Source organism: Pleurodeles waltl, chromosome 11, assembly GCF_031143425.1.
Source record: "Pleurodeles waltl isolate 20211129_DDA chromosome 11, aPleWal1.hap1.20221129, whole genome shotgun sequence".
NCBI classification, from domain to species: Eukaryota; Metazoa; Chordata; class Amphibia; order Caudata; family Salamandridae; genus Pleurodeles; species Pleurodeles waltl.
The window spans coordinates 364,828,495-364,853,404 of NC_090450.1; positions in this window are offsets into that span (position 1 = coordinate 364,828,495).

Below are 24,910 nucleotides of genomic sequence, written 5' to 3' on the forward strand. Positions count from 1 at the left end.
AGAAAGAGCAAAATGCCATTAATGGTTGTTTATGTGCCGGAAGGGACACCTTCCCACACATAAAGAATCACACCCATCAGCGCAGACATCCTGGAAGCTGAATTTAGCACCATCGCAGGGGACAACACAGGGGTGCACTTTATTCACTTAAATACGGCGCATCCCTGCGCTTCTAAAGTGCCACAGCGGGGTGCTCCCAATTTTGGCGCAGCACCACACTGCACCACGTTTACATTAATCTGGCCCTAGATGTGCAGAAGTCACACCTGACTCCCTCTCAGACACTCCCTTTCATCTGAGCTGTTCTGGATGCAGTGCAGTTTCGGGCTTATCCTCCCGAGCGGCGAGTCCAGGATATTCATATGATATGATACTGATGTTTCAGCCTCTATCATGGATTTCGGTGAGAATGACTCTGAGGCTGCTGGGCCTCATGGCCTCCTGCATTACGCTGGTGACACATGTCAGCTGGCATATGCAGGCTGTGCAGTGGGACCTGAAGTTCCATTTGGCACAGCATCAGGGGAATCTCTCATATATGGTCCAGCTCTAGGAGGGAACTGCACAAGATCTGCAATGGTGGCTAATGAACCGTGATTGGGTCAGAAGCAGATCCCTCTCCCTTCCCCAACCAGATCTGACATAGTGACAGATGCATCACTCCTGGCATGGGGCAGCCACCTGGGCGAGGGGAAGATCAGAGGCATCTGGTCTCCAACAGAGTCCGAACTCCACATCAATCTACTGGAGCTCTGGCAATCAGACTAGCACTGAAAGCATTTCTTCCCTCTTTCAAAGAGAAAGTAGTGTAGGTGTTCACAGACAACAGTACCGCCATGTGGTACTGTAGCAAGCAGGGCGGAGTGGGGTCATGGACCCTCTGTCAAGAGGTTCTGCACCTCTAGATGTGGCTGTAGTAGCAGGACATATCTCTGGTGGTTCAACATCTTAACTGGCTCTCTGGATGTCGGAGCAGACAAACTCAGCCAACAATGCTTAGTCAATCACGAATGGCGTCTCCATCCGGAGGTGGCGCAAGGTCTCTCTCAGCAGCGAGGACAGCTTTGTTAGATCTGTTTGCCTCAGCAGAGAATACGCAATGGCAGCAGTATTGTGCCTTGGAGTTTCCAAGGTGGCAATCGCTCGGTGATGCTTTTCATATTGAATGGCACTCAGGCCCACTGTACGCCTTTCCGCCCATTCCACTTGTGCCCAAAGTTCATAAGAAGATCAAGAATGACCATGCCCAAGTAATCCTTGTAGCTCCGGGTGGGGGATTGAGTTGCAGCAGTTGACAGCTTTTCATCTTCTGCCTGAAGTCTGTAATGTTACCTTGGCAGCCAGGTATCCCTCCACCAAAACTGTATATGGCTGTTGTCTGAAATACTTTGTGGCATGGTGCACAGACAGTCTGACAGTCTGACCCCCTTGCTACCTATCTATCTGAGGTTCTCATGTTTATACATTATTTGGCCCAGCAGGGCTCTGTACTGGGCACTCTTAAAGGTTATTTGTCTGCAAACTCTTCTTTTTTTAGGTTGCCTGATAAACTTTCTTTGTTTAAATCCCCTATTGTAAATACGTTCCTAAAAGGCCTAACTCATGTGTTTCCTCCATCCCCATTCATTATGCCCCAAAGGGACTTGCATTTGGTTTTAACATTCCTGATATTAGTTCCTTTCGAGCCCCTTCACAATGGTCCTCTCTGGCTTTTCACTTTGAAAACAGCCTTCCTTTTGACCATTACATCTGCTCGCAGAGTGAGTGCAAGCATTGTCAGCTAAGCCGCCCTACCACTCCATCTATCCTGACAAAGTGATGTTTCGCACAAAGGCTTCCTTTCTTCCGAAAGTAGTTACGCCCCACCATGTAGGCCAATCCATCACCTTGCTTACTTTTCTCACACCTCCACATTTTTCTAAGGAAGAGGAGAGACTCCACTACCTGAACCCAAAAAGAGCATTGACATTCTACCTTGATCGTACCAAGGAGTTCTGGGTGAATGATCAACTCTTTGTTGGTTATGTGGGGGCGAAGAGAACCATCTCCTGATGGGTTTTACTCTGCATAAACATATGCTACGTATTGGTTAAAAAGCAACCTCCAGAGGGCTTGCATGCTCATTCTAGCAGAGCTAAAGCTGCAACTACTGTGTAAGCACGCAAAGTTCCAGTACTGAATATCTGCCAGGTAGCAACGGGCACTTTGCTTGTTTGGTCCTGCAGGACTTTCTGGTGTGATCTTGGTTTACCGATCCACCTCTGGGGATGGTATTGCTTGGGTGTCTATTCTAAGGTAAGGAATCTGCAACTAGATGTCTCTTTCAGATGAACAAGTTAGTTACCCTCAGTAACACCTTATCGGGTAGAGACAATATCTAGTTGCAGATTCCTGACCGGCCCACCCATCCTCCCCGTTCTGCAAACTGATTTCTAGGAACAGGGACTTCCCTTCTAGGGACCTAGTTTTGATGCACCAGTGGTCGGTGTTCTTCATGGCTCTGCACTTCTGGCGTGAAAAGTCATGAAAAGAAACTGACGTCAGTGTGCCGGGGTGGTGCCTATATAGGACCGCAACTAACTCCGGTGGAAAATTCTAAGGTAATAAATCTGCAACTAGATATTGTCTCTACCCGATAAGGTGTTACAGAAGTTATGTAACTTGTTCTAAGCAATGGTAGGGTTCATAAATGTATTGATATTTTGGAACACTTTTCATGAAGTCCATATATTTGTGTCCATTAATATGACTCATCTGTCCTTCAAAAACAATTCTGTACTATTTGGTCTCTCTGCCGTGTCCCAGCAATTGTATGTACATTTTGGAGTTGGTGTTCATCTTCCTTGTCATCATCCTCTGGGCTTTCATGGTCCTCATTTCCCTCGTCCATTGAGACATTGGTCCGCACTCATATGCTCTGCAATGTACAGCACACAAGTATGATTTTACATACCATAGGTGGGAGTAGAGCAAACTCTCCCCTCACCCCTCACTCCCAAGACATGTAGAGACAGTGAAAATGGAATTTAAGGACTCCAAAAGTCCACTCCACTATGGATCTGGTCCTGCTAAGAGCGTGGTTGTAGCTCTGATGGCCCTCCGTCCGGGGATGTGCAAATGGGGTCATGACCTATGGCTGCAGACCGTATCCTTGATCGGCTGAAAAAACAGGAGGAACAATCAGTCAGTGGTCACGATTATTGATAGACCCACATTCAAGTATGTTTGTTATCTGTCCTGATTGACTTATACACTTTTCTAGCAATATGGGATGTGCACTAACATTGTTTGGCATATACGCATTTTCATTTTTGGTATGACTGCCAGGTAGCCATCCCAGGTAAGTAGGGTAAGTATAGGTAAATATTTTCAAAAGGTTTCTGAGTGCCATTGGGGGCTCTGACATGGGGCCCCCTGCATGGCACTGGGTGCAATGGCCATGTCAGAGGACAATGGTCCTTTGTCCTGGCCATTGGGGTGGTGGGCATGACTCCTGTCTTTGCTAAGACAGGAGTCATGTTATCGATGGTTGTGCGTTAGGAAATGGCTCTAGGCTGGTTAACAGCATTTTTTTGGTTCTAACCAGCCTAGTGTAATTTTTTCCAGCAAAACCCCCTTCACCCCTACCCCCACCCGGCTAACTTCATTTTTTATGATGATAGCCCAAGCTTAGCACCGGCTTGTGGCATTCCATAAATTTGGCGCCCGACTGGCACTTTGGAATGACGCAAGCGGGCGGTATACTTTTTGAAGCAAAACTCTGTTAGCGCAGTTTTGCACCAAAAAGTATAAATATGGGCCTTACTCTTTGTAATACTTGTGAGGGCCAATGCCATGAACATGGTGAATCTTTACTGGTATAGAGAGTCAGATAGCCATTGAGGAAACACTTCTCTCAAACTTCTTTATTGTGTTGGTTTGGGACTACTCTTGGCATTTCTGACCTTTCTACATGTCGGAACTTTCAATATTTAACCAGTGCAGATGATGTGCTCCCATTCATTCACACATATTTGGATGTGACAGTAGTAGTCACAGTTGTTCAGTAGATACTGCCATGGATAGATTAGCGAGTGCATGTCAGTGTGCAACATCATTGTTTACACATGGCAGTGCACTGTGCCCACTATGTGAACAGAACACAAGGGGATAGGTATATGGGAGTCTTGTGCTATACAGTGTAATTGGTAAACTATCAACACTGCCTTACAGAGTGATGGCAGTGTGGGAAATATTTTTGAACATACTGCAGTGTCCTGAGTTTGCAGGCTGCAATGGCACACAATGGCTTAGCAGGTCTTAACATGTGTGACATGCATGGTTGTATGTGCATGTGCCATGTTGTATGTTGCAAGTATGAGGCCCACACCTCCTATGTATGCACAGTCTCCGTCACCCAACACAAAGATGGCTATTTTATTCAACATAATTTACTGTCGTGAGGTTGGCCATGTGCTTCAGATGTACTTCCTAACCAGTAGGCCATTCCCATATCTTCCGTTCTGGAAGCGCTCGTTATGATGGAGTGTCTGAAGATGTATGCATCATGAGCACTCCCAGGGTACTTTGCCAGCACACTGTTGAACACTGTTGAACATCCCCTGTTCCCTGCATGCTGATGCTATAAGTGTGTTTCATATTACAGTACAGGTGGGATGTAGCAGCAGGAGGCACAAGTTGCACGTGTGCAGTCCATTGCCTCCAACACATGTGGCAATCCACCATAGAAGCCTTGCCTGTTTTCCAGTTGTTTCTGCTATTTGTGTGGGAACATAAAGTACTGGGGTGTGAGGCTTATGATGGCATCAAGGGTGGAGAGTAGGAATGACGAAAAGGATGGCTGTGATATTCCTGCCACTCTGGCTGTGGTGATTTTGAATGAATATAAGCAAAAAGGAGGGAAAGGGAGGAATTGGTCAGTCCAGTGTACTGCCTCTCAGAACTGTAACTACAAAAAAAAGTACACTGTTCCGTTGTTGTCGACTCCACTTAGCCAATTAGGTGGGGAGTCACCAGGGCAACACATATTTGTTTATTTAGAACAATAGCCCTCACTCACCATAGGTGACATGCTTCATCATTGGGCATTGCTCCTCGTCAGGCCGGCACTTCAATGGTAAATTTATCATCAAGATCCCTAACTCCAAAGGAAGTGCAGGTTTTGAATAAAGGATTAGGCTTTGTCCCTACCCCTAAGGAAGACATGTTCAAATTGACCTGCAAATTGAGATAATTGTTTAGGAAGATTCATCTTAATTTTGTCTTCAAGGATCAAACTATGAGTACCTAGCCTTGACTCTGACTTGAGAAACACCTCTGGGTTTACACCGCCATCCAACATGATTCCATGTGAGGTCCTAACTTTTGAGAAAGTGGTCCTGAATGATGTTCAGAAGACCTATTCCACACAGCATTTTCATAACCTGTCCAGACTAGAGAGCAGCTATTAACACTCTAGCAGATGACAAGGAGATTACCATAAAACTGGCTGATAAGGGAGGAGCCATAGTGATTTGGGACACTACAGCATATAAACAAGAATGCGTGAGACTTCTGGGGGACACTACATTCTATGAACCAATTAATAGTGATCCAACTCACCGTATTCAACAGACCATTAAGATTCTGGTGAAAGAAGAAGAACATTCTGTGTGGATTAAAAGACACGAGGTGGAGTTCCTATGTAACAAACAAATGCATATTTCTTACTTCTATTGTCTACCAAAGATACACAAAGGCACAATACGTGCTCCTAGACGACCTATGGTTTCAAGCATAGGATCAGTACTGGAACCTCTCTCCATAGCTTATGACCATTTTCTTAGACCAATGGTACAATGTACTTTCACATACCTCAAAAACACCAAAGCCATCTTGACACTGCTTGATGAAATCAACTTTCAAGGACTAACTAATGTAGTGATTAGAAAGGGTGTGGAAGCATTATAAACAAGCATTCTTCAGGCCGCTGCGTTAACAGTTGTTGAAGAAATGCTATTATCTGAACAATGGGACTCTCCTACGCCCACACATTTTGTGGTGGAGTGTGCAACCAATGCTTTGAGGGAGAACTTTTTCCAATTTGAAGATCAGCTGTTCCATCAAATTAGAGGAACATCTATGGGTAGTACCTTTGTTCCGTCCTTCGCCTGCTTGTACATGTTTAGCTTTGAACAGAAGCACATTCTGGATCTTAATAATCCCTTTACTGACAATATTAAATTATGGCACCATTACATAGACAACATTCTGATTGTCGGGCAAGGGGCAGCCACAGCCATACCAACATTTATTGACTGGATCAACACTCTTGATGAGCATTTGAGGTTTACTGTTACAGCCTTCAACAAAGAGATTTCCTTTCTGGACTTCTGTCTTACCCTAAAACAAGGGTTAATACAGACATCCACCTTTCAGAAATCTAATGACAGGAACAATCTACTCCTCTTTGACAGTCACCATCCGAGGGCTCTGTGGACCAACATACCCTTTGGGCAATATTTGTGGTTGTGACGAAATGATAGCAAATTAGAGGATTACAATAGACAAGCCAAACTCACACAGAAATTGGCAAATCATTATCCGCAAAGGTTTAATCAACACAGCAAGGAAAAATGCCAGGAATATCAACAGGAATACGTTATTGGTGACTCACCCAAAACTTCAACAAACAAGGCTGATCTGTGTAACAACATTCACAGATCAGGTACAAGGTAAAGAAAATCATCAACAAAAGATGGACCTTCTTAAGAAGCATAGGTGAGAATATTGACCCTCCACTATTTGCTTTTAAGAGGACCAGCAATATTAGAGACTTGAACGTTCACAAAAGACCATGTCAATGCAAACCGACCAGGACTACAGCCCTCACATATCTGTGGACATTGCCTTCAGTGAAGGGCCATACCGCTTGTGGTCAATGTAGTATTTGCCTACGTGCAATAAAGACGATAATGGTCGACCTGGGTCAAGCTGGCACATGGCATTTGAAGAAACATACAGACTGCAGCACAAGGAACTGTGTCTATTTGATCAAATGTCCCTGTGGCCTCCTATATGTTGGCATGACTACGCAAATGGTGAAGATCAGGATTCACATGCATTGTAGTACCATTCGCTGTCACCGTTCAGCAACAAAAATGAGCACACATTGTATTGAGAATAGACACTCCTCAGAGCACCTTAGATGGGTCATTGTTGAGACTTTATAAGGTACATACAAGGTACACATGACATTGCACAGAGACTGTTTGTTAAGTAGCAGCGATGGGTATTTATGTTACAGACACACATTAGGGGACTGAATGACGATATCCCATGATCTGAATTAGTCCCCCAATAGAGATTTCCATTATGGGCATCCTTACCTAGGGTGTTGCGTAACTGCCCTGTTCTGGTACCGCCCTTATTATGACTATTGTAATGCGATCTGTATAACATTTTTTTCTCATTCCTTTCAATTGTATTAATTTTTACAAGAATAACCATCTTTTCCTAATACACAAGATGCCATTATCTAGTGTCATGTAAATTCCCTATTTGCTCTGTTTTTTATCACCCTTTATGTGGTTCTGTAATTGAAACTGGAGAGATTGCGCCAGTTCAACAGGCTGGTTACTATGTTTTGCTCAAGGGACCATGATTCCAGGGCAAACCAGTTTGACCTACATCTTACATTGTCAACACAGTTCCAATATGGCTGCCACAACTTTCTCCTTGGGATCCGCCCTGTCCTACTTCTGTGTTGATTGATGATCATATAAATTCTAACAACCCGTAATGTGCCAGTAATTATGGATGCGTGGATGGCAGGTACTCCACAAAGACGCAGTGAGTATCCTCCCTTTCAGGAGGTAGGCTGCTGGCTATGATCTCTTTTCCAAGTACAGGCGGCAGCTGTTATCCACTGGGAAGCAGTTTTTGGTTGATTTGCTTGTGCGGGCGATTTTATGATAATCATAAATGGTGTGCGCTGTGTTGTTACACCTTAGGTTAAGGGTGGGAGCTGTCAAAGTTTCCATATACGGCAAGATAAATCTACTTTTACGGGTATAGATATATCATATCCCAAGTGTGTTTTTCATAATGAATAACAACCTCAACTTTGGTTTATTTGGATTGAAGTTATGCTGCAAAAAGAGTGGGAGCTGTAGTTTTCCCACATTTATGATTTTGTACAGGCCTCCCCCGATGCAATAGCAAGCAATCGCTCAGTATTGTTAAATTGTGTCTGTTACGTTGATACACCTTAAGGGAAGGCGAGGGTTAGCAACCTGCCACATATTACATGGGTCTACCATTAGGGATCTATGTATCCCAAAGCCTGAGTTTTTTTTAATTTACGACAATCTCGACATGTATTTGTTCTTGTAGGAGGCTGTCCTGGTTGGTAGTGGGTACCAAAGGTACTTACACCTTATACCAGGTCCAGTTATCCCTTATTAGTGAAATGTAGTCAGTGTCTCGAAGCTAGGCTGTCTAGAGGTAGCTGTATGCAGAGCAGCAAAGGCTGAACTAGGATACATGCAAAGCTCTTGCAATACCATGTTAGTCACACAGTACTCACACACATGAAAGACAATACTTAGGGGGTCATTACGAACTTGGCGGGCGGCTACTGCCGCCCGCCAAGCGGTAACCGCCATGCGGCCGCACTCCTGTGGCCCCCATTACGACATCCCCGCTGGGCCGGCGGGGATGAGACTGCCACATAGGAGCCGTATCCTAATGGAGCCGGCGGTGTTGCGGCCGAGCGACGGGTGCAGTAGCACCCGTCGCGCTTTTCACTGTCTGCTATGCAGTCAGTGAAAAGCTGGCCGGGGCCCTGTTAGGGGGCCCCTGTACTGCCCATGCCAGAGACCCCTTACCTCCAGCCTCTTCCTGGCGGTGCGAACCGCCAGAAACAGGCTGGCGGTAGGGGTGTCATAATCCCCAGGGCAGCGCTGCTTGCAGCGCTGCCCTGGCAGATTATCAGCGCCGGGGCTAAAACGGCGGGAAAACGCCTGCCCCGGCGGTGCAACCGCGGCGCTACCGCAGCGGTCGTAATATGCCAGGAAGCACCGCCAGCCTGTTGGCGGTGCTTCCGTCGAAACAGCCCTGGCGGTCTTGGACCTCCAGGGTTGTAATGACCCCCTTAGTGTTACAAAAATAAAGGTACTTTATTTTAGTCACACAATACCAAAAATACTTTGGAGACTATAATCTCTTAGGAGGTAAGTAAATTACACAATATATACACTAGTAACCAATAACAGGTAAGTACACAGTAGGAAAACAGTGCAAATAGAGAAAATCACAATATGTTGCAATGGGCCTAGGGGGAACGCAAACCATATACTAAAATAGTGGAATGTGAAAGTTGGTTTCCCACCTAGGCAAGTGTAGTGTGTAGAGGGGCACTGGGACTGTAAGAAAACACTAAAGATAAGTAAAATACCCTACCCCAGAGCCCAGGAAAACAGGAGTAAAACACAGCAAGTTTCCTAAAACACACTAGAAGTTGTGATAGAAGATAATGCAAGAACCAGAAGAGACTGCAAGACACCAACAATGAATTCCTGGACCTGAAAACCTGTGGAAGAAGGGGACCAAGTCCAAGAAGCACTGAAGAGTCAGTATTGCACCAAAGAAGACAGATGCGGGTTCCTGGTTGCTGCAGAAGAAGTCCCACGCCGGATGGATGAATACAGTCTGGTTTGCGTCGCTGGATTCCGCCAACAAGCGTGGCTCATGCAAAACACGTGGTTGGTGGAAAATGGCGCTGCCAAGGACCAGAAGCGACCTGGTGGCCTCTACCCAGGAGGGGGAGGCAGAGGGGGCTCTCAGCAACTCAGAGAGCCCTCAGAAGACCAGGCAGCAGGCACAGGAGTCCCACAGCACAGGGACAAAGGAGGTGCAAATGGAGGCCCACGTAGCACAACACACAGGATTCCCACGCTGCCTAAGAACCACTCAGGAAGCTGTGCGTCGTAGGATGGAGTGCTCGGGGCCTAACCTGTGCTGTGCACGAAGAACTTCTTGGAAGGTCGCACACAAGCCTTGGCAACTGCAAGTCACGCGTTGCGCAGGGGTACTGTTTTGCGTGGGGAGGCAAGCTCTTACCTCCACCAAACTTGGACAGCTGTACATTGGGACTGTCAGGGTCACTTTAGTCCACCACCTGTGCCGCTGGATCTACACCTATCGTCTGGAGAGGGGACCCAAACCACCGGTCGTCGCTGCAGAGAGGTGCCTGCTGATTCCTTCGGTTCCTCCAGTGCAGGCTGAAGACAGGCAGTCCTTGGAGGATGCATGACCTGTAAACTGTTGCAGTTGTTGCAGAAGTCGTCTTTGCTTCCTTGTTGCAGTTTTGTAGAGTTCCTGGAGCAGTCAGCGGTTAATCCGACGGTAGAAGATGAAGTAAAGGATGCAGAGGGTTCCTGCAGGAGACTTGCAATCAGAATCTGAAGAAACACCCAGAGGAGAGACCCTAAATAGTCCTGAGAGGGGGATCGGTCACCTAACTAGGTAAGCACCTATCAGGGGGGGTCTCTGACGTCACCTGCTGGCACTGGCCAAGCAGATGCTCCCAGAGTGCCCCACTGTGAGAAAGTAGCCTCTTTCTAGCATGTTACCCCCAATTTTGGCCTGTTTGTCAGTGTGTTTTTACTCTGTTACTGGGATCCTGCTAGCCAGGACCCCATTGCTCATGGTTTGAGGCCTACTTGTCAGTCTGTTTCACTGTTTTTGTCAGTATGCTTAGCTGTGTCACTGGAGTCCTGCTAATCAGAACTCCAGTGCTTATGCTCTCTCTGGTTCCAAATTTGTACTTACATACTGGTAACCCAGTATTGCACTCCAAATTGACAAGTCCCTAGTATATGGTACCTAGGTACCTAGGGCATTGGGGTTCCAGGGGATCCTTATGGGATGCAGCATTTCTTTTGCCACCCATAAGGAGCCCGTACAAAGGCTTCTACAGCCTGTGTGAAATAGTGCATGCATGTAGGAGGCTGGCCTGGTTTGTAGTGGGTACCTTGGGTACTTACACTTTACACCAAGTCCAGTTATCCCTTATTAGTGGAATGTAGTAGTGTTCTAGCAGCTTATGCATATAGAGGTAGCTATAGCAGAGCAGCTTAGGCTGAACTAGGAGGCATGCAAACCTCCTACAATACTACCTATAGTTACACAGTGCTTATAAACAAGTAAAGAAAATTTTCAGTGTTACCAAAAAAAAAGGTATTTTATTTCGGTGACACAAGGCCAAAAATATCTTAGAGGCAATACTCCTTCTGAAGATAAGTATTATACACAATATATACACTAGACACCAAAATAAGGTAAGTAATTAGACATAGGATAGTGCAAACAATAGGAAATGCTATAGAATGCAATGGGATAAAATAGGTCTAGGGGCAACACAAACCATATACTAAGAAAGTGGTATGTGAACCACAAATTCCCCCCTAGACAAGTTTAGTGTGTAGAGAATCACTGGGAGAGTAAGAATACAGTAAAGGTCAGTAAATAACCCACCCCAGAGCCCAGGAAACTAGGAGTAAAGTACTGTAAGTTTCCTTAGTCTAATCAATCTAATCTAATCTAATCAAGTCGTGATTAGAGTTATTGCAAGACCCAAGCAAGACTGCAAACAACAAATGGTGGATTCCTGGACCTGAAGACCTGCAAAGGAAGGAGACAAAGTCCAGAAGTCGGAAGAAGTTCCAGGAAGGACAGGAGCCCCTGCCAACCCAGAAGAGGGTGCACAAGAAGAGTCCCCTGTTGAACGAAGACTGTAGAAATACACCTGAAGAAGATGTCAGCGAGTTCCTGCATGATGCAATGGATGTTCCAAGAAGAGATGTTGGATGCAGGCGAGTTTTGGCACTGGATTCATCCAACAAGCCTTGGCTCCAGCAAAGTCGCGTTTTGCTTCAAAATGGTGCTGTCTGGACCCAGGAGGGACCTGGGGGCCTCAACTATGCGTGAGGAGGAAGAGGGGCTTTCAGCACTTCAGAGAGCCCTCAGTTGACCAGACAGCACCCACAGGAGTCCCAGGACACGGAGACAAAGGAGGTGCAAAATGCGGTTGGTGTCGCACTACAAAGGAAGGTCCCATGCCGCTGGAGGTCAGCTCGGCAAGTTAAGCATCACAGGATAGAGTGCTGGGGACCTGGGCCAGGCTGTGCATGAAGGAATTTTCTAAATAGTGCACAGAGGCCTCAGGAGGTGAAGAAGAAGTGGTGCACATGGGTACAGTCGTACTTGGGGAAGGCAAGCTCTTACCTCCTCCAAACTGGGACAGCAGGACCTCAGGTCAGTCTGTGTCGAAGGGGTCCACCACCTGTGTTCCAAGGAGCACGCTAATCTCCAGCAGAGGAGTCCAAGAGAACCGGTCGTCGAGTTAGAAGGTGCCTGCATGAGCAGGGAAGTGACTCCGTCACTCCACAGGATATTTCTTCACTCTTTCTGGTGCAGGGTGAAGACATGGGGTCCCCAGGGCGTGCACACCATGGAAACTGTTGCAGTTGCTGGCTGGAGCTGAAGTTGCAGAGGAAAAGTAGCCCTTCTGGATACTTTGTTGCTGTTACAGCAGTTACTGGAGCAGTCTGCGGTCAATCCGAGGTCAGAGGATGAAGTAGTAGTTGCAGAGGATTCCTGCTGGAAACTTGCAAGTAGAATCTGAAGAGAAACCCACAAGAGACACCCTAAATAACCCTCAGAGGGGAATTGTCTCCCCTGGTATTGGGGAGCCAATTCCATGCATCCTGGGGGCTCCTACATGGACCCCCAGTACTGCCAAACCAGCTCTCTGAGGCTTGCAATGAAGCTACAGCTGCTGCCACCTCACAGACAGCCCTCCTGGGGTCTGAGCAGCTCAGTCCCAGGAAAGCAGAACAAAGCATTTTCTTTGGGCGGAGGGGGTAGCCTCTCCCAGCCTCTGCAAATGTCTTTAAGGGCCCAGATGGAGCCATCCTTGCATGATCCAGTCTACACCGGTTCAGGGACCCTCAGTCCCTGCTCTTGCGCAAAACTAGACAAAGGAAAGGGGAGTGACCACTCCCCTGTCCATCACCACCCCTGTTTTATGTGGAGTTGAACAATTGCATTTAGGAGCAGCTACGGTAATATCAATGGCTTTTGGGATGTTCAAGCCGTAGCTGTGCAAGTGGAAGAGAAATAATTGGATTTGTAGCAGTTCCGTCAGTATTATTGTAGGAAAGTACTATCTTGCCTTGCATGTTACCCCCATTTTTACTTGTGTGTCAGTTTGTTTTTTCCTGTGGCACTGGGATCCTGCTAGCCAGGACCCCAGTGCTCATAGTTGTGGCCTATATGTGTTCCCTGTAAGGTGCCTAACTGTATCACTGAGACTCTGCTAACCAGGACCTCAGTGTTTATGCTGTCTCTGCTTTTTAAATTGTCACTGCAGGCTAGTGACCATTTTCACCAATTGGCACACTGGAACACCTTTATAATTCCCTAGTATATGGTACCTAGGTACCCAGGGTATTGGGGTTCCAGGAGATCCCTATGGGCTGCAGCATTTATTTTGCCACCCGTAGGGAGCTCAGACAATTCTTACACAGGACTGCCACAGCAGCCTGAGTGAAATAACGTCCACGTTATTTCACAGCCATTTTACACTGCACTTAAGTAACTTATAAGTCACCTATATGTCTAACCCTCACTGAGTGAAGGTTAGGTGCAAAGTTACTAAGTGTGAGGGCACCCTGGCACTAGTTCAGGGCAATTTCCCCAGACTTTGTGAGTGCGGGGACACCATTACACGCGTGCACTACATATAGGTCAATACCTATATGTAGCTTCACAATGGTAACTCTGAACATGGCCATGTAACATGTCTAAGATCATGGAATTGTCCCCGAAAGCCAAATATGGTATTTGGGTGCCAATCCCATGCATCCCCGTGGCTCCAGCATGGACCCCGGGTACTGGCAAACTAGCTCTCTGGGTTTTTCTCTTCAGCTAATGCTGCTGCCAACCCTCAAACCCCAATACTGATTCCAGTATTTGTTGCACAATCTTATACACTCTGGGGGCTCCACAGTGGACCCCCAGTACTCCCATACCAGCCTTCTGACGTTTTCCAGGCAGCCCCAGCTGCTGCCACCTCACAGACAGGTTTCTGCCCTCCTGGGGTCTGGGCAGCTCAGTCCCAGGAAGGCAGAACAAAGGATTTCCTCTGGGAGAGGGTGTTACACCCTCTCCCTTTGGAAATAGGTGTTAAGGGCTTGGGAGGAGGAGGAGGAGCCTCCCCCAGCCTCTAAAAATGCTTTGAAGGGCACAGATGGTGTCCTTATTGAATAAGCCAGTCTACACCAGTTTAGGGAGCCCCCAGCCCCTGTTCTGGCACGAAACTGGTCAAAGGAAAGGGGAGTGACCACTCCCCTATCCATCACCACCCCAGGGGTGGGACCCAGAGCTCCTCCAGTGTGTCCCAGACATCTGCCATCTTGAATGCAGAGGTGTGAGGGCACAATGGAGACCTCTGAGTGGACAGTGCCAGCAGCTGATGTCAGAGACCCCTCCTGATTGGCTCTTACCTGCTTAGTTAGCCAATCTTCCTCTGAGGGCTATTTAGGGTATCTCCTGTGGGTTCCTCTTCAGATAACGAATGCAAGAGCTCACCAGAGTTCCTCTGCATCTCCCTCTTCGACTTCTGCCATGGATCGACCGCTGACTGCTCCAGGACTCCTGCAAAACCGCAACAAAGTAGCAAGATGACTACCAGCAACATTGTAGCGCCTAATCCTGCCGGCTTTCTCAACTGTTTCCTGGTGGTGCATGCTCTGAGGGCTGTCTGCATTCACCCTGCACTGGGAGCCAAGAAGAAATCTCCTGTGGGTTGACGGAATCTTCCCACTGCTAACGCAGGCACCAAACTTCTGCATCACTGGTCCTCTGGGTCCCCTCTTATCTTGATGAGCCTGGTCCCTGGAACACAGGAGCTGGATCCAAGTGACCCTGACAGTCCAGTGGTCCTTCTGTCCAAATTTGGTGGAGGTGAGTCCTTGCCTCCCCACGCCAGACAGTAATCCTGTGTATTGCGTGATCTGCAGCTGCTAGAACTTCTGTGCACTTTTGCAAGGATTCCTTTGTGCACAGCACAGCCCAGGTCCCCAGCACTCCGTCCTGCATTGCCCAACTCACTGAGTTGACCACCGGCTTCGTGGGACCCTCTTTTGTTGTGTTGAGACGACCGCCATGCTCAGATTTCTTGAATGCCTGTTCAAGTGCTTCTGCTGGTGCTGCCTGCTTCTGCATGGGCTCCCTCTGTTGCTGAGCACCACCTCTGTCTCTTTCTCCAAGGGACGACCTTCTGATCCTTCCTGGACCCGGGCAGCACCCATTATCTTCAACCGTGACTCTTGCAGCTAGCAAGGCTTGTTTGCAGTCTTTCTGCGTGGAAACAACTCTGCATCCTTCAGCATACCGTGGGACATCTTCTGACCAGAGGAGAAGTTCCTGGCACCTTCCGTTGTTGCAGAATTTCCAGCTTATTCCACCCGGAGGCAGCCCTTTTGCACCTTCATCCGGGGTTTAGTGGGCTCCTGCCCCCCCCGGACACTTGCGTGGCTCTTGGACTTGGTCCCCTTCCTTTGAAGGTCCTCAGGTCCAGGAATCCGTTTTCAGTGCTTTGCAGTCAGTTGTTGCCTTTGCAGAATCCCCTATCTCGACTTTACTGTCTTTCTGGGGTAGTAGGGAAACTTTACTCCTACTTTTCAGGGTCTTGGGGTGTGGTATCTTGGACACCCTTAGTGTTTTCTTACACTCCCAGCGACTCTCTACACACTACACTAGCCCTGGGGTCCCTAAGTGGTTCGCATTCCACTTTCTTAGTATATGGTTTGTGTTGCCCCTAGGCCTATTGCATCCTATTGTATTCTACAGTGCACTACTTTTCTAACTGTTTACTTACCTGATTTTGGTTTGTGTGTATATTTTGTGTATTTTACTTACCTTCTAAGGGAGTAAATCCTCTGAGATACTTTTGGCATATTGTCACTAAAATAAAGTACCTTTATCTTTAGTAACTCTGAGTATTGTGTTACTCATGATATAGTGCTATATGATATAAGTGGTATAGTAGGAGCTTTGCATGTCTCCTAGTTCAGCCTAAGCTGCTCTATCTGTCTAGCTACCTCTATCAGCCTAAGCTGCTAGAACACTACTAATCCACTAATAAGGGATAAATGGACCTGGCACAAGGTGTAAGTACCATCAGGTGCCCACTATAAGCCAGGTCAGCTTCCTACAATTATCAACCGCTGGGGTTTGGAAGTTGCAATTGTTAAAGCTGAAGAAAAACAACTGTGTTTGGAGCAGTCAAGCTAATATCGGCGAATGCTAGGTGGTACAAACCGCAATTTGTTTGAGTAGATGAATAACTGTTTGGAGCAGCTTCGCAAATATCAGTGAATGCTGGGACCTGCAAGCCACATTTGGGAATCATGTTACTTTACATGAACGATGAACAAGATTTTGTGTGTGAATCTTGATTGACTATCTTGGAGCAGCTGTGAAATTGTGGCTGGTTTCACGTAGTAAGAACTAGTTCAAATTACGGAACGCTTGGATACAGTCAGGACCATAATTTGAACAACATAATATGAGTGGCATTACACCCCTTAAATGCAAGGAACTATCTGTAAGAAGAAACTGAACGCTGAGGTAGGATTACATTCTTTGAGAAGATATATTGCTTGACATAATGTGAGGCTATAATCATTTTGATGTCATCACCTGTGATTTAAGAGGGTGAAGCATATTTCATCCTGGTGAGGATCACAGCAACATATACTCTCAATATCCTCAATGAGTTTACAGGATTTGGACCCTGTGGCAGTGCTTGGGGCATGATAGGTTGAGGCCCTTGTTGACTGATTTCCTTTTGGGCAAGCTATTAGCTGTTCGTGCATGAGGATTATTTGTGGTGGTGGAGTGGGCTAGACAGTGTGAGTGCCCACTTTTGTGACATTGTAGTGGGAATACAAGTACATTTTATTATGATGTTTTGTTCATTAGAGGTTCGAGGTAAGGAGAAATCTAGTAAAAAAAAAATGTCCAGTCAGTAGACACCAGGGGGGATAACCAAGGGACAGCAAGTGCGGGCGCCATACTTAAGTTACAATTGCTATATGAGAAATTTGAGAAACTATCAAAGAAGGAACTCTCTAAATGGTGGGAGTTTGAATCTTTAGAGCAGTATATTGATGTTGAAAGGGTGCCCAGAGATTTACGAATTTATACTATTCCAACCTATGAAGATCCTGATATGTTGGAGGAATGGGCAGAGAATTCAAAGGAAAGTTCACTCAATATGATGAGGATACTAATTAAGTATGCATCTAAAGATAGAACAAAAATGTTGGTAGAAATAGACAAGCTAACTTCAGAGATACTGACTTTGGTGTCGGAGGAAGTATTGGATGAATTTAGAAGTAATTTAGAGAAGAAACTGACAAAATTTGAGGAGGATATAACATCTAAAAAACAACGCAAATTTATTCGAGGCTTCAAGGATTATCAGTCAGGAAGGATCTTAACATTTCACCGGAAATATGGTTATATGTATACAGAGATTGAGAAAGATTCAACAGCTGCAATGACTGAGGTTAATACTAGTGAATACACAAGAGAATTGGAAGAGAGTGATGATTCCGACAGTAGTCAATCTGATGTGTCAGACTCGACTTTGGCAAAGTTGTCTGGGGTTGCTAAAAATGTTAATAGGTCTAACTTTTTTAAACAATTTTACCTCCTGAATGAAGGAAGGAGAGACCAAAGGAAAGAATCATTGCTCCAGAGAGGCAAGGGTCGAGGAATGAGAGGCTGAGGAAGAGGAACCGTGCAGCGAAGATACGAGGAAAGAAAAGAAGATCCCAGGCCAGCGGGAGTAATGACAAGAGCCCGGAAAGGAATATAATGACTGTGGTAAATCTATTGAGTAGGGCATTATCTGAAAAAGAAAGAGGTTTACTAGCATTAGGTCTATCATTTCGTCCAATCAATGATCTAGATTATGTACAAACAAGGATTGGCCTTTTTCATTTTATCAGAAAATTGAAGCTAAAAAAATGGTATCAGACTAGGCTGACAGAAGAACCACATGTCTTAGACAGGGGTGAAGTCAGTAGGTTATATATCTCTGATATGGAATTGTTACACACACTTTCTATTTTACATGATGGTATTGAGGATCATGGTGATCCTATTTTGAATTTGGATAATCTAGAAGTTGAGACGGATGCAGCATGCCCTACTTTATTTATGTCAAAATCGACGTTTGTACCAGTGGTACAGTGTGAGGCCATAGAGGTATTTGAGAGGGATGTCATTAAGCAATGGAAAAAAATCAAATATGAATCGAGAAATAAAAAATACGACAACCTCTCCAATTCCCTGAAAATGGCTTTAAAAAGGCTGAAAAATGATTCCAACATAGTGATCCGTCAATCTGATAAAGGAGGGAATGTAGTAATTCTAGATAAAAGTCCAAATATAATTGAGGGCGAGAGGCAATTGAAAGATTTGAAATGTTACACAAAGGTTAACATGTTGGATGTGAAGTCAGCTAATATCCGCTATTATAAGCTGTTGTCTGATTGCAGAGAAAGAGATTTATTGAATTGGGAGGAATGTTACTTTTTGAAATGTGATCACCCCACTATCCCTGTATTGTATCTTCTACCCAAGTTACACAAAAATAAAACTCCTCCGGGTAGACCTATTGTGTCTGCTATGGGTTCTTTACTTGAAAATACCTTGAGATATATAGATTATTTTCTTAAACCATTTGTGGAAGGTCTCCCTTCATATGTGAAGGGCACGACACATTTTTTAAAACTGATTGATGGTATTCAATGGGAGGATGACTATGTACTACTAACTATGGATGTTACAAGTCTTTATACATGCATCCAAGATGATTTTGGGCTAATGGCTGTTCAACATTATATGAGAGCTAGATCAATATCATACTTATTACAAACTGAGATGATCTGTGACATGATCAGTTACTGTCTCAATAACAACTTTTTCCTGTTCGATAATCAGGTGTACAGACAGGTACAGGGGACAGCGATGGGTACTTGCTTTTCACCAAGTTTTGTAAATCAGCTTATGGGTTGGTGGGAGGAGCAGGTATTCATCAATATACCAGATTACGAGGATAAAGTAGTAATGTGGTGTCGATATATTGATGACATCTTTGTGATCTGGAAAGGTGATGAACGGTCTGTACTAAGGTTTGTGGCAGCTTTGAATGAGAATAAATACAACCTTCAGCTCAGTGAGCAACATAGTAAGAAACATATCCAATTTTTGGATGTAAAAGTTACAGTTCAGGATGCAAACTTAAGCATCAGGTTACACAGGAAAGCTACTGCTGGGAACAGTTTACTGTATGGCAAAAGTGCACATCCACCCAGGCTAATAGAGAACATTCCATATGGAGAACTATTAAGAGCTCGGCGTATTTGTAGTACATGGGAAGATTACCAGCGTGAAAGTGAGAGAATGTGTAGAAGATTCCAAGAAAGGGGTTATAAGAATAAGATCATACAACAAGCTAAAAATAAAGCAGACAACATTAGGAAAGAGGATCTTCTATATACCAAGACTGTTGAGCGGAAATCAGATGATTGCTTGAGATTTATCACAACATATTCGAACAGGCATATTCAATAAGACAGATTCTTACCAAAAGTTGGCAAATTTTCAAACTGACTCCACTTTAAACACTCACATTACTAATATGCGATTGGTGAGGTTTCGTAAGGGCAGGTCACTAAGTGACAATTTAAGCCATAATGTGGTAATTTCTGTTCAAGGATGAAAGTACATTATCAGGAAATCCGGCTGGATTCTGCTGCTGTAATAGATGAAAAGCCGATAAATACAGTGTTAAGTGTATGGATGTGTCAAGTGATGAAGGATCTAGGTCCTATAAGATAAGGGGCCACTACAATTGCAATACAGATTACCGTGTATATTTCTTAAAGTGACCTTGCAACAAATTACATGTGGGGAGCACAATACATAAGGCCAAAAAGAGAGTTTTGGAACACATAAGAGCTATTCATAATTGTTACACTTTTCATCCTAGGTGTGGTCTCCCTTAACTTTTTGCCTCTGTTCCCCAGGTTGTTGATGTGTACTGGGCTCAGATTTTACTGTTTTGTTACTCTGTGCACTTTACCACTGCTAACCAGTGCTAAAGTGCAAGTGTTCCTTTACAAAATGTGTATGTGATTGGCTTATCCATGATTGGCATATTTGATTTATTAGTAAGTCCCTGGTAAACTGCACTGGAGGTGCCAGGGCCTGTAAATCAAATGCTACTAGTGGGCCTGCAGCACTGGTTGTGCCACCCACATAAGTAGCTTAGTTATCATGTCTCAGACTTCCACTGCAGTGTCTGTGTGTATAGTTTTAACTGTAAATTCGACTTGGCAAGTGTACCCACTTGCCAGACCTAAACCTTCCCTTCCTTACATGTCAGTCACCCCTAAGGTAGGCCCTAGGTAGCCCCAAGGGCAGGGTGCAGTGTATGGTTAAGGCAGGACATATAGTAATGTGTTTTATATGTGTTGACAGTGAAATATTGCTAAATTTGTTTTTCACTGTTGCAAGGCCTGTCCCTCTCATAGGTTCACAAGGGGCTACCTTTAAATCCGATTAAAGTGTAGATTCCCTTTGGGAGCAGATAGACATGTGGAGTTTGGGGTCTCTGAGCTCACGATTTAAAAATACATCTTTTAGTAAAGTTGATTTTAAGATTGTGTGTTTCAAACTGCCACTTTTAGAAAGTGGCAATTTTCTTGCTTATACCATTTCTGTGACTCTGCCTGTTTGTGGATTCCCTGTCTGGGTCAGTTTGACAGTTGGGCTGGTTGCACCTCACACTAGACAGTGACACAAAGGGAGCTGGGGTGTAGTCTGCATTTCCTGATGAGCCATCTGTGCTAGGAGGGAGGGGAGGAGTGGTCACTCACACCTGAAAGGGCTGTGCCTGCCCTCACACAATGCAGTCTCCAACCCCCTGGTGAGTGTCTGGGGCCTGGCCTGAGCAAGGCTGGATTTCACATTCAGGAGAGACTTTACTTTGAAGTAGGCCTACGTCAAAGCATAAAATAGGGTATAAGAAGGGCACCCAAAACCACAGACTTTAGAACACTTCTGGAAACCAAGAGGAACCTCTCCCTGGAGAAGAGCTGAAGAGCTGAGGAAGAAGAGCTGCCCTGCCTGTGACTGTGCTTTGTGGAGCTATCCTGCATTTGCTCCATCTGCCTGTGCTAGAGGACAAAGACTGGACTTTGTGTTGCCTTCCTTATTGTGAAGAACTCCAAGGACTTGATTTAGAGCTTGCCTCTTGTTGTTTGAAGTCTCAGGGACAGGAAAGACTTATCTCTGCCAACACCTGAAGTCTCTGGAGAGGCTCCTGCTCTGCCCTGTGGTGCCCATCCAGTTCCTGGGACCCTGAAAGGAGAAGCTGACATCCTAAGAGGAAGAAATCCACGCACAGAGGGTCGTGTGTGGAAAATATCGACGCAACACCGATCTGCAGCTCAAGAAACAACGCACCGCCGGCTCCGTGGCTGAAAATCGACGCTCGCCAGAAATGAGAGCTGTAGAAACGACGCACAGCATCGCTGACAGAGGCTGGGAGATCGCAACCCGTGCTGCGTGGTTTTCGGATCATCGTGCAGCTGGATTTCCAATGCAAACACTGCTGGGCATGTAAAAACAACACAAGGCCTTCCTGGACGCAAGAGATATGACCGGATCAACGCATCGCTCTCCTGCAGAGAGAAGAAACGACGTGCCCTGACCCGACGAAAGGAGAAACTACGCAAGGTCTCACTCGTGAGTGAAATCGACACACCACAAGCCCTTGTTGACACACACTCGCCCGTGCGGGGTTATTTTTGACGCACCCAAGGTACATTTTCACACTAATAGTGTTAGTGTGTGTTTTAAACTACATAAAGACTCTTTTTGCTTTTTAATTGATAACTTGACTTGTGTATTGTGGATGTTTGTCGTTTTGGTCTTGTTTTGTTTAGATAAATATTTTCTATTTTTCTAAACTGGTGTTGTGCCATTTTGTAGTGTTTTCATTAAGTTACTGTGTGTGTTGGCACAAATACTTTACACCTAGCACTCTGAAGTTTAGCCTACTGCTTGTGCCAAGCTACCAAGTGGGAAAGCAGGGGTTTGCTGACAGTGATTCTCTTTTACCCTGACTAGAATGATGGTCCTTGCTTGGACAGGGGGTACCCTGACTGCTAACCAAAGACCCCAGTTCTAACATTGGTGATCAGCGGTTGGGATTTGGACTTGTATTTGTACTTGACATACAGTAATCAAGTGTACACTACTGTTTTGAGTGCAGACCACTACGTGACTACATACTACTTGTTTGATGATCTTTGATTTTTCTCTTTTGCTTGGACTTTTCCCTACATCCATTTTTGTGGTAATCTTTGATTGACTTCTGAACTTCATTTGGGAAATTATTTTCTGCTTTTTGGAACATTGCACTTTTGTTGACTTTTCATCATGTTCCAATCTGGAGATGCATCAGTTGGAGCTGCTTTTGACCTGGAGAAATTGGATAGCTATAACAAGGTTCAGTTAAAAGAGTTCTGTAAAAGCTTTGACTGTCCCATTAACAGCTCATCCCAGAAGGAGGAGCTGCAAAAGGCGCTGAGGGCCTGGGTGACAGCCAAGAGCACTGGAGGGCATACAGAGGATGAGGAAGATGGGAAGGAGGAAGGGCAGTCCATACACAATAGTATTGTGGGGGGCATGTTATGTCCAGGCGTAGGGACTCCAGGGCAGGTAGCAGTGTCTCATCTAAGGGTCTGACCCCTGAGGAATTGCAGGACAGACAGGCAGAAAGGGAGCACCAGAGGGAGTTGGAGAAAATGAGGATGGCCATTGAAGAGAAAAAGTTGTTGTCGGCTCATGAGCTCAGCTTGAGGGAGCTGGATCAGAGGAGCCAGTCTAGTAGGGATGGTGGCAGCCACATAACAGTGCAGCTTGAAAGGAAGGTGCATTCCTAAAGATCTTGTGAAGGATTATCAAAGGGAGGACAACATATACTTGTGGTTTAAGGGGTATGAGTCTGCTCTCCATGTGAATCTGTTCCCTGAAGCTCATTGGGGGGCGGGTCTGTGGAAGCACTTTGAGGTCGAGGGGAGGGATACACTGACAGCCTTAGGGGATGCTCAGAATCTCACCTACTCTAGCATGAAGGATGCCTTGCTCACAAGGTATGGTCTCACCCCTGAGCAGTTCAAGGATAAGTTTAGGTCCTACAAGAAGAAGGAATCCCAAACATGGTTGGAATGTGTTGATTCTTATTGCAGGTCACTGATGGTTGGGTGAAGGGAAGTAAGGTAACTAGATAAGAGGGGCTTTATAATCTGATTGCTTGGGAGCACTTGTACAGTTTATGTTTTCTAGAGCTGCGCCAGCACCTAATTGGCAGCAAGCTGACTGACCCCAGGAAGCTTTCGCAGGAAGCGGACCGCTGGGAGAGCACCAGGGCCCAAAAGAGGTATGGGAAAGACCACGCCAAGGGTGGGCAGTGTCCCTCTCAGAAGGAAGGGAGGTGAGGGTAAACAGAGGGAGTTCTCTAAAGGGCCCCAAACTGATTCCCAGGGTGAAAATTCCCAACCCCCCAGTGAAAGGAAGCTGTGGTTCACCAAAAAGAAGCCAGTGGCAGGTAGTCCCCCACGTAAGTGCTATGCATGTGACCAGGTGGGTCATGTGAGGGGGGATCCCAAATGCCCCAAAAGTACACCGACACCCACTGGTGTGCCGCCCCAGGGTTTGGCCAGTGTAGCGCTTCAGGTGGGTGGTAACCAGCTGAGATGACCCTTGTCTCACTAGGGCACAGTGAGATGGTCCAGAGAACCCTTATGCCTGAGAACACTAAGAAGTACAGGCAGTGGGTGACCATTAATGGACAGATGGTGGAGGCTCTAAGAGACACAGGAGCCAGTGTGACTACAGTGAGGAGTCACCTGTGTCTGAACTTCATCAAGTAGTTGCAGTTGATTTTAATTTAAGATTGTGTGTTTGAAAATGCCACTTTTAGAAAGTGGGCATTTTCTTGCTTATACCATTTCTGTGACTCTGCCTGTGTGTGTATTCCCTGTCTGGGTCAGTTTGACAGTTGGGCTGGTTGCACCTCACACTAGACAGTGACACAAAGGGAGCTGGGGTGTAGTCTGCATTTCCTGATGAGCCATCTATGCTAGAAGGGAGGGGAGGAGTGGTCACTCACACCTGAATGAGCTGTGCCTGCCCTCATACAATGCAGTCTCCAACCCCTTGGTGAGTGTCTGGTGCCTGGCTTGGGCAAGGCAGGATTTCATATTCAGGAGGGACTTTGCTTTGAAGTAGGCCTACTTAAAAGGAGAAATTGGGTATAAGAAGGGCACCCAAAATCACAGACTTTAGAACACTTCTGGAAACCAAGAGGAACCTCTGCTGGAGAAGAGCTGAAGAGCTGAGGAAGAAGAGCTGCCCTGCCTATGACTGTGCTTTGTGGAGCTATCCTCCAGTTGCTGCTTCTGCCTGTGCTAGAGGACACAGACTGGACTTTGTGTTGCCTTCCTTCTTGTGAAGATCTCCAAGGGCTTGATTTAGAGCTTCCCTCCTGTTTTTGAAGTCTCAGGGACAGCAAAGACTTCTCTCTGCCAGCACCTGGAGTCTCTGGAGAGACTCCTGCTCTGCCCTCTGGTGCCCATCCAGTTCCTGGGACCCTCAAAGGAGAATCTGGCAGCCTAAGAGGAAGAAATCTACGCATAGAGGGCCGTGCGGGGAAAAGATTGACGCAACTCCGATCTGCGGCTGAAGAAACGACGCGCCGCTGGCTCCGCATACTTTG